Genomic DNA, 10,674 nt, shown 5'->3' on the forward strand with positions numbered 1-10,674 from the left:
AAGATTGTCTGAGTCTTCAATGGTCGCTGTCCACTGCCTGGTGGTGCTGAACTTCGAAATGGCGCTATTGACGCTATCAGTGGATCTAAAATAGCGTGATTATTATATCGCTCATTCTCCACATATCAATGTCACCATGACAGATGCAGTTTTTGACAACATGCCAGTATGCTATCTTGAGTCTGCTGTGGTACATTGTTCAAATTAACGTTTAAATGTGTGAAGTACAACAAATTTAGTTTGGCCTAGGATGTTATTTAGAGACTGTCATCAATTCTGCCCACTCAAAAAAGTTATATTAAGGCTATTACCTTTTATTTTTCGGCTTATTGCTGAAACGGCAAAATACTAAAATGGCTGCCAATTCAAACGGCACAGTGCATTTTAGATGCAGATACAGTATATCACCATAAGGTTCGCAGCTCAAAGCTTGAGATAATTAAAGTTGCATTGAAAAGTTATGACTTAATCAACTATAAAGACAATTGCTTCTGAAGTACGTTCTTCTTGCCATTCTTTCTACATTTACTTAGTACTGACCACTGAATGTCATTCAAAAATGCAACTGCATTGGAAGAGTTATAATTAAAACAAAACAAAATTTAATCATCTGAATTTAGCCAGAGGACAAAATGAAATTATGTATCTACATATTGAAGTAAACAAGACATAACCCATCTGATTAATTAGGTGTGTCAGGAAGAAGATGGCTTTAGGCCTAAGTAATTTAATCTAATTGTTTTTTCCTAAATAAGAATCTAATGAGGAGCTCGGTATTCTTATGTCCACAAGGTGGTGCTATTAGAGGACTTAAGGGTTGTCCAACAACTCTGTGTGTCATGCATGGTTGGGCTCAATTCCATAATTGATTTGAGAATGCCTCATAAATTCCAATACAACTTTTGAATTTCAATTGAAATAGTAAATGGATACAGAATTGAAATTTGAATTAAAGGAAATATAATACAAGTAAATTAAAATGCCTCTTCTATTCTATATTAGGTGTAGTTTATACAAGTATATACTGAACAAAAATATCAACGCAACATGTAAAGTGTTGGTCTCATGTTTCATGAGCTGAAATAAAGATCCCAGAAAATGTCCTAAATCTCTCACATTTTGTGCACAAATTTGTTTACATCCCTGTTAGTGACCATTTCTTCTTTGCCAAGATAATCAATCCTCCTGACAGTTGTGGCATATCAAGAAGCTGATTAAACAGCATGATCATTACACATGTGCACCTTGTGCTGGGGACAATAAAAGGCCACTGAAAAATGTGCAGTTTTGTCACACAACACAATGCCACAGATGTCTCAAGTTTTGAGGGTGTGTGCAATGGGCATGCTGACTGCAGGATTGTCCACTAGAGCTGTTGCCAGGCAATTTAATGTCCAGTTGTCTACCATAAGCCACCTCCAATGTCATTTTAGAGAATTTGGAAGTACATCCAACCTCACACCAGCAGACTGTGCAACCACACCAGCCCAGGACATCCACATCCGGCTTCTTCACCTGCAGGAACGTCTGAGACCAGACACCCGGACAGCTGATGAAACTATATTTCATCAGCTGTATTTCTGTCTAAAGCCCTTTTGTGGGTAAAAACTAATTTTGATTGGCTGGGCCTGGCTCCACAGTGGTCTCCATCATTCTTAAATGGAAGAATTTTGGAACCACCAAGACTCTTCTTAGAGCTTGCCACCCAGCCAAACTGAGCAAACAGGGGAGGAGGGGCTTGGTCAGGGAGGTGACCAAGAACCTGATGGTCACTCTGACAGAGCTTCAGAGTTCCTCTGTGGAGATGGGAGGACCTTCCAGAAATACAACCATCTCTGCAGCTCTCCTCCAATCAGGCTTTTATGGTAGAGTGGCCAGACTGAAGCCACTCCTCAGTAAAAGGCACATGACAGCCCGCTTAGAGTTTGCCAAAAGGCACCTAAAGGACTCCTAGACTATGAGAAACGAAATTCTCTGATCTGATTAAAGCTAGATTAAACTCTTTGGCCTGAATGCCAAGCGTCACGGCTGGAGGAAACCTGGCACCATCCTTACGGTGAAGCATGGTAGTGGCAGCATCATGCTGTGGGGATGTTTTTCAGTGTCAGGGACTGGGAGACAAGTCTGGATCGAGGGAAAGATGAACGGAGCAAAGTACAGAGAGATCCTTGATGAAAACCTGATCCAGAGCGCTCAGGACCTCAGACTGGGGCGAAGGTTCACCTTCCAACAGGACAATAACCTTAAGCACACAGCCAAGACAACGCAGTAGTGGCTTTGGGACAAGTCTCTGAATGTCTTTGAGTGGCCCAGCCAGAGCCTGAACTTAAACCTGATCTAACATGTCTGGAGAGACCTGAAAATAGGTGTGCAGCAATGCTCTCCATACAACCCACACAAGTGGCTCAGGTAGTGCAGCTCAGAGCCAGAGCCCTGCAAAATGACCTCCAGCAGGCCACAAATGTGCATGTGTCTGCTCAAACGGTCAGAAACAGGCTCCATTAGGTACCGAGATGAGATCCTCAGACCCCTTGTGAGACCATATGCTGACACATGCACATTTGTGGCCTGCTGGAGGTCATTTTGCAGGGCTCTGGCAGTGCTCCTCCTTGCACAAAGGCGGAGGTAGCGGTCCTGCTGCTGGGTTGTTGCCCTCCTATGGCCTCCTCCACGTCTCCTGATGTACTGGCCTGTCTCCTGGTAGCGCCTCCATGCTCTGGACACTACGCTGACAGACACAGACAACCTTCTTGCCACAGCTCGCATTGATGTGCCATCCTGGATGAGCTGCACTACCTGAGCCACTTGTGTGGGTTGTAGACTCCGTCTCATGCTACCACTAGAGTGAAAGCACCGCCAGCATTCAAAAGTGACCAAAACATCAGCCAGGAAGCATAGGAACTGAGAAGTGGTCTGTGGTCACCACCTGCAGAACCACTCCTTTATTGGGGGTGTCTTGCTAATTGCCTATAATTTCCACCTTTTGTCTATTCCATTTGCACAACAGCATGTGAAATTTATTGTCAATCAGTGTTGCTTCCTAAGTGGACAGTTTGATTTCACAGAAGTGTGATTGACTTGGAGTTACATTGTGTTGTTTAAGTGTTCCCTTTATTTTTTTGAGCAGTGTATATTCTTTGGCATCTGAAACTGTGACCTCTCAGATTCAATTAAACTTATGACTGAGTGGAATTTATTGGAATCGGGTTGGAACTTGGAACCAACATCATTATTTTCCAATCGTTTCATTCTGAACAGAACCATCATTTTTTTTGTTCCGTTCCACTGTTCCCGACCAGCAAAATACATTTTTCAACCGGTTCAAACACCAAAAAAGTAACTGTTTATATTATTCCTTTCTGTTCCTTCTTAAACCTTTGAATTATACATTTTTTTTTACATCTAGCTCAACATAAATTCCTTCACCAATCAGTGCTGGTAGAACAGCTTGCTATGGAGCGGGAAAGCTATTTACATACATTGGACAGTGTAGAGCGCGAGATACGATGGACATTTTGCAGGTGCGAGAGAGGGTGGAGGAGGAGGCTTGGCTTGAACCATTGGACATCTTGTTGTTATGAACTGACAGGCCCACATAATTATACCTACAGAGGAGCGGCTTCTATGAAGGAGCGTTGAATGTCTTTGAACTTGGACCAGAGCTTGCTAATAAGCTTGTGTGTGTAGAGTGGCACTAGAATTACCTTTTTGTAGTCAGTAAATCCAATGTGAAACGTCGTAACTATAGTATCCTTTAACTAGCATTGAAAAAGTGAATCCATTCTTCTTTAATTTTCAGCTGGCAAGCAGGCAGACAATAGAATATGTTTCTGAGGGACAGAGTGAGGGCTTTGCATAGGCGCTTTGTTGCATTTTTTGTGGGACTGGAAAAAAATACTTAGAACATAAAATAACGTTATTAACCGGTTCCCATGCTTTTAAAAGAACGGTTCTGTTTGTGTGTGTGTGTACGGCGTGCGTGCATTTTAGGCAGAGACTGCGGCTGTGTGTGGGACGTGTGTGAGGCACACTGAATGTCAATGAGGAGCTGAAGGCACATTTGCGGTGCGTCACTCTTATTGCACAGCTGGGTTTTTCACTTTGACAGTCTAACACCAAGAGGTCACAGCGCCCGCTCTCCACCACTCTGACAGAAATGAGAACGTGTGTGTGTGTGTGTGTGTGTGTGTGTGTGTGTGTGTGTGTGTGTGTGTGTGTGTGTGTGTGTGTGTGTGTGTGTGTGTGTGTGTGTGTGTGTGTGTGTGTGTGTGTGTGTGTGTGTGTGTGTGTGTGTGTGTGTGTGTGTGTGTGTGTGTGTGTGTGTGTGTGAGAGAGAGAGAGAGAGATTTGCTCTGCTTTTAAGTCAATCTCCGGTCACTGTTGCTGGGACAAGGTATTTAATCTCTGACCAGTGGTCATTCTTTCCCTGCATGTGGCTGTCACAATGACTTCTGGGTAATACCCAGTCGTTTTCTATGTTTTTGACATATCCAGGAATGGGAAAGGGTTGATTGCTTGAAAAAGTAGTGAAGTAAAAGAATGACACACTCAACAATGAAGAACAAATTCATGTTTTTTCCCCTTAAAGATGAGCCTTTAGAGATTGTGTGATTAAACAGGTTGCGTTACATCACCACGGTACTGTATTGCTACACAAGACCAGCAAAGGCCTAGATTGAAGGCTTATTTTGGAACCCCACCATTAAAACCATCAACCCCATGCTGCAGAACTGGATCCTCACCAAACAACCAAACAATCAAACCAACAGTACGCTGTGCAGCTCTTCACAAACCCATCAGAGCATCGGGCCACTGCAAGCTGTTTAGCTCACTGGGAAAGAAATCGGTTTTACACTTGAGAGGACACAGAGAACACAACCGTGGCTTTTCTAAATATAATCAACAGAAACTGTGCGCATGCTCTCGGGAGTCCCACCCGGCGCTGATTGTTTGGTGTGAGAAGGGAGGTGGGGGGAGAGAGAGGTCTATGGCTGAAGGGGAGTTTGGAGAGGTGTGTATGCAATTCATGGAAGCAGAAAGGATAGTGCTTGTTTGGTACACCTGTCAGATGTGTGTACCAGGTGCATCTGTTCTCTACTTAGATGTCAGTCCTCGAGCAAGAAGTATCCTAAACACACATGCACGCATTTGCGCGGGCACACAAACATCAGACCTGGCTTCAAATACATGTGTATTTTATTATTTGTTATTTAAATACTTATTTTTTGTGTATTTTCAAATAATGTGGGCCGAGTCACCTACTTCTATTGGAAACATTATCTAATATTTTCCTATAAATAGCCTACTAATTGAAACTATTTTCAAATACTTATTTTCAAGTACAACATTTCAAATACCAAACAGGCCTGGGTTCAAATGCATGAGCGTATTTTAAATAATTGTAATTGAAAATACACTTGTCTGTGTATTTGGGTATTTTCAAATGTATGCCAATACTTTCCAAATGTATTTCCAAATACATCCCAATTATTAACTTGAAATACCCTAAATTAGTATTTGAACCCGGCTCTGCTCACACACACACACACACACACACACACACACACACACACACACACACACACACACACACACACACACACACACACACACACACACACACACACACACACACACACACACACACACACACACACACACACACACACACACACACACACACACACACACACACACACACACAGACAACCCAAGGTCACACAAGCTGGCTCAACAATTCGTACCTCCCTCCCTCCTACTGCCTGCTTCCCTTCAAAACACGTGCAGTGGACTGCTTCTATACACCAGTGGCTCTGCCCAGCTCTCTTGCAATGCAATTTGGCATTGATGTCTCAATATCAAAACTCACAGCACTTTCTACTCCCACTGAGAAAGTGCAGGCCTCTCCTTTGTTAGATCCATCAATTTATTTTCCTCTAGTGCAAGGAATAAGGATTGTTTTTGTCCTACCGTGATGGTGTGGTTGTGGTTGTTAATGAGTTAATGCATCCTACAGTTTGTTTTTGTGAAGACACAATGCTTACTTATGTAGTAATAGGGGGAAAATAGATACAGTTTCATATCGGAATATCATTTTTGGATGATATTACATCGATATTTGACTCCAAGTATCGATTTGTTTAAGAAAAAGGTAGGTGTCATTAGGTAGTGTTAGTCGGATGTACCTGCTCCAAAACGGAGGTATTTTTCATCCTATAGCCTGTTCTCCATCTTCTTTTTAAATAGTGAGCCAACATGTTTTCAGAACTTTTATTTCCATGACTGATCAAAGCTCATTTTCTCAGTCTCTCTCTTGTCTTTCTGCAGGATACATTTCGTGAGATATATATTTGGATCATTAAATCGCAATGAAGTGCACAACCCACTGGGTACGAACTGGTTGAATCAACATCGTTTCAACGTAATTTGTCAAAATATTGTGACGTGGAAAATACATTGGATTTGCAAAAAGTTATCAATGTAAAGTGTTATGTATGTCATGGTAAGCATTTTTCAACATAGACAAACCTTGTATAAAATATGTTGACTTTGTACCTTTGAAACAATGTCAGATCTTCAACGTTATATCCACTATCAGAAAAAAACTATAGGCTGGGCAGCGTCTCCTACTGGAGAATGTATCTACAGCTATCCATTTGGTCTCCCATCAAGGGTTTAACCAAGCCCAGCTTTGATATTTTTCACTGACTGCTACCAATGTGCTATTGTCAGAATGAATATTAAGAGATCTCTCAATAATTAAATAGATTCACTGTTGTTATCGAAGTCAGTCCGAAGGGTAGGTTTAACAGAGCAAATGAAACGTAACCATACTTTGTCATACAGTGCATTCGGAAACTATTCACATCCCTCGACTTTTTCCACATTTGGTTACTTGACAGCCTTATTCTAAAATGTATTAAATTACTTTTTTCCTCAATCTACACACAGTACCCCATAATGACAAAGCGAAACAGGTTTTTAGAAATTTTTGAAAACAGAAATAGCTTATTTACATAAGTATTCAGACCTTATGAGACTCGAAATTGAGCTCAGCTGTATCCTGTTTCCATTGATCATCTTTGAGATGTTTCTACAATTTGATTGGATTCCACCTGTGGTAAATTCAATTGATTGGACATGATTTGGAAAGGCACAGACCTGTCTATATAAGGTCCCACAGTTGACAGTGCATTTCAAAGCGAAAACCATGCCATGAAGTCGAAGGATGGTCCGTAAAGCTACGAGACAAGATTGTGTCGAGGCACAGCTCTGGGGAAGGGTACCAAAAAATGTCTGCAGCATTGAAGGTCCCCAAGAACAAAGTGGCCTCCATCATTCTTAAATGGAAGAAGTTTGGAACAACCAAAACTCTTCCTAGAGCTGGCCGCCTGGCCAAACTGAGCAATCAGGGGAGAAGGGCCTTGGTCATCAAGGCAAAGCGTGGCTACTTTGAAGAATCTAAAATATTTTTTGATTTGTTTAACACTTTTTTTCTTACTACATGATTCCATATGTGTTAGTTCATAGTTTTGATGTATTCACTATTATTCTACAATGTAGAAAATAGTCAAAATAAAGAAAAATCCTTGAATGAGTAGGTGTGTCCAAACCTTTGACTGGTACTGTATGTAAATGTGATATTATATATATATATTTTTTTTATTAACCTTAAAATGAGTAACACATACATGGCCACATTTTTAGTTTACTGTGACTATAAAATGTTTTTCTTATTATGTAATCATAGAAAGCGTACATGTTCAAGATTGCATGCAAAGGTTGCAGGTATGTGGAGATCTTCACAATTGCTATGATAAACAGCATTGATCACTTGTACTGTGTACTTTTAATGTCATCTCTGTTGCAATCCAGGTCATTTGGTTGTGCTATTAGATGAAGCACAGTAATAAAACATGTTGTATAAATAAATGCAAAATATCTGACATTGCATTCCCATTTGAACTTGGGCATGCTTTTAAATGGTTGAAAGCATAGTGATAACACATGGTTGAATTCCCAAACTTCTGGCTGTCTTTTTGAGTGGATGAATAAAGGTTGAAATCCTATTGATCAACATCTCAACCAAATATTAACCAAAGTGCCGTGGTTAAATAAAATGGTGTTCCCAGTGGGAAGTATGATATTGTATTGTGAGATCTGTGGCAATTCCCAGCCCTAATGTTCAAAATATTTGTATATTACCATTTAGTATGCATAACTGTGTTTTCAACACCTTTATATGTAGATCAGTTGATTAGCATTCTATCCATGGTGAGACTTTTTGAGAAGTCAGACTTTCTGTGAAAACTCTTCATGAGTCTTGAGGCTCTGTTGGATGAAGGCTGGCCCTGCAGCAAGTCTTAACAAAGCCCTTTTCAGTGAGCCTCTGTGGGCTGGGCCGTCCTGGGCCCTGCATACAAAGTGGGCACCTTTGTAACCCCAGGGCGAAAGGGCAGGAGATGATGAGAGGCAGAGACCAACTTAAAAATGTGAAAAGAAAAGAATACCAAAAAATAAGGTAGCTGGATTAAAGTGCAATTATCAAACTCAGTCTGCTTACTTAGAAGCTCAACAAGGTATCACAGTTTGAATTCGAAATTTGACTTTGTCCATGTTTTTCCAAATGTCTATGGGTGAAGTCAAGGATCGGATGTTTACGTTGATTCACTGTTACCTAACTCCGCAAAAGTGAAACCAAAAACATTAGCCTCGGGCTGGGTATTTTACATCTCGTTAAGTTAAGGGTTACGGTTTGGGATAGGGTTAAAATAGGGTTAAGTTTAGGAATTCATTCTGAGTGGTTAAGGGTTAAAGTTTGGTAAAGGCAATCCTTGGCGCTGGAGCGCGGCTTTTATGTCAAGGTAAAAGCGCTCACCGTTGCCCATAATTGCCGATTTTGAAGGCAGATCTAGACGTTCTTGGGACCTGGATGGATGTCTAACTTTGACTTTAAACTAGAGCTATCTTCCTGAGAAGCTACCATTGAAAGGGGGAGTAAATACAATTCCACCCAATGCAACTGAGCAACATTCAATACCTTGGTTTCTCTATTACGATGCTCTGCACTACAAATTCAAAGCTACAACCGAGTCTAGGTACCAAAATCAACCCTATAGATTTCCTCCACCCATCAGAGCTCATGGATCACACATCATTTTGAACACAAATTTCCTCGTGACCTGGCCGGTAGAAAGAAAAAAGGGATGTTCCCAAACCAAACAGGTGTGAACACCCATGGACATTAAGCCAGGGCCGTTATCAGTCTGGGCCAGATAGCACACTGGAGACTCAGGACAACTCAATAACAACATAATCCGTGGGAGAGCTCCAATACTCTGCATGACACCGTGTGAGCTTCCTGTGAGGTGACAGATGGGTTGATGCTTATGTAATATTTATACCAAAAAAGACATTATAGTGCAGGGCTCTCCAACCCTGTTCCTGGAGAGCTACCCTCATGTAGGTTTTTGCTCCAACCTCAGTTGCTCGAACCTGATTCAGTTTATCAACCAGCTAATTACTTATTTGAATCAGGTGCGCTTGATTAGGGTTGGAGGGAAAACCTACAGGACACTAGCTCTCCAGGAACAGGGTTGGAGAGCCCTGTGTTAGTCTATTGGAGGCAACGGTTGCAAATGTGTATACATGTGTTTACAATCGTGTCACAGGGGCTAAGGATTTTGAAAGCAGAAAGACACATACCTAAATCAAACACACACTCAGCAACTTTGTTCTCAGTTTTCTATGAGTGTTTCTGGGTAGCTGTACTAGGTGGCACCTTGCATGTATTCAGGGCGGTATTAATAAATTAATCATATAGCTCTGTAAGGATACCACCCATCTCAGAAATGTGTTGAGTAAGATTCAACACCGTCATGAAATGTATTGAGTTTACTTTGAGGGTGAGAGACAAATTGTTCTGATAATTCACCTTTTAGAGACTCTTTCCAGAGGAAGCTACATTCAATTCTCTCACAGTTCTTTGGTAGTCACCATGGTAACAACATGTGTCCTATTTCTTCCAGCCTTTTCACCTTTCCTGTCGGTCTTTGTACTCTTTGGAAACTTCCATTAGTTCTATTCTGTCAGTCGGGCCACTGAATGACAAGTAACGATCTTGGTGTGCCTTGTTCAAACAGTCAACTTGAGACGGTCCCTGGCAGACAACTCAAAGTAAACCCCAGTGACAGGTGTCTGAAAAATCGATTTAGTGCATGTCAAGGCAAAGTGTGTGCCATGGGACTCCACAAAGTGACATCAGTGGTCTGTTTTGACAGTCAAAACCATTTTGTTTGAATATTCCAAGTGGAATAACAGAAAAATGGAGACTCCACATTGGTATACACTGTAAACAGTATACTATGTAACCTGCATTTATCAGATGAGAATCACACTTCAATCTACAAATCTGTTGTTTTTTTCCAAATGAGGAAAACTAGAAGATCCTCCATAACATTACAGTTACTACATTCATATTTTCTCTAGCAAGACATTGGAATGCAGCCAAGCATTTCACCTTCAGCACCTGCAATTACAACCAAGATACTGCTTAACCCTATCCCATTTCACAACATGCACTTTTCCCACCAAATCAACTGCAGTCATTCCAGGGGTAGATGGGCCGGCCCCGAATCGATTGTGCCACCTCCCTTAATTAAAAATTAAATTCAG

This window comes from Salvelinus alpinus, chromosome 10 (assembly GCF_045679555.1).
Source record: "Salvelinus alpinus chromosome 10, SLU_Salpinus.1, whole genome shotgun sequence".
NCBI classification, from domain to species: Eukaryota; Metazoa; Chordata; class Actinopteri; order Salmoniformes; family Salmonidae; genus Salvelinus; species Salvelinus alpinus.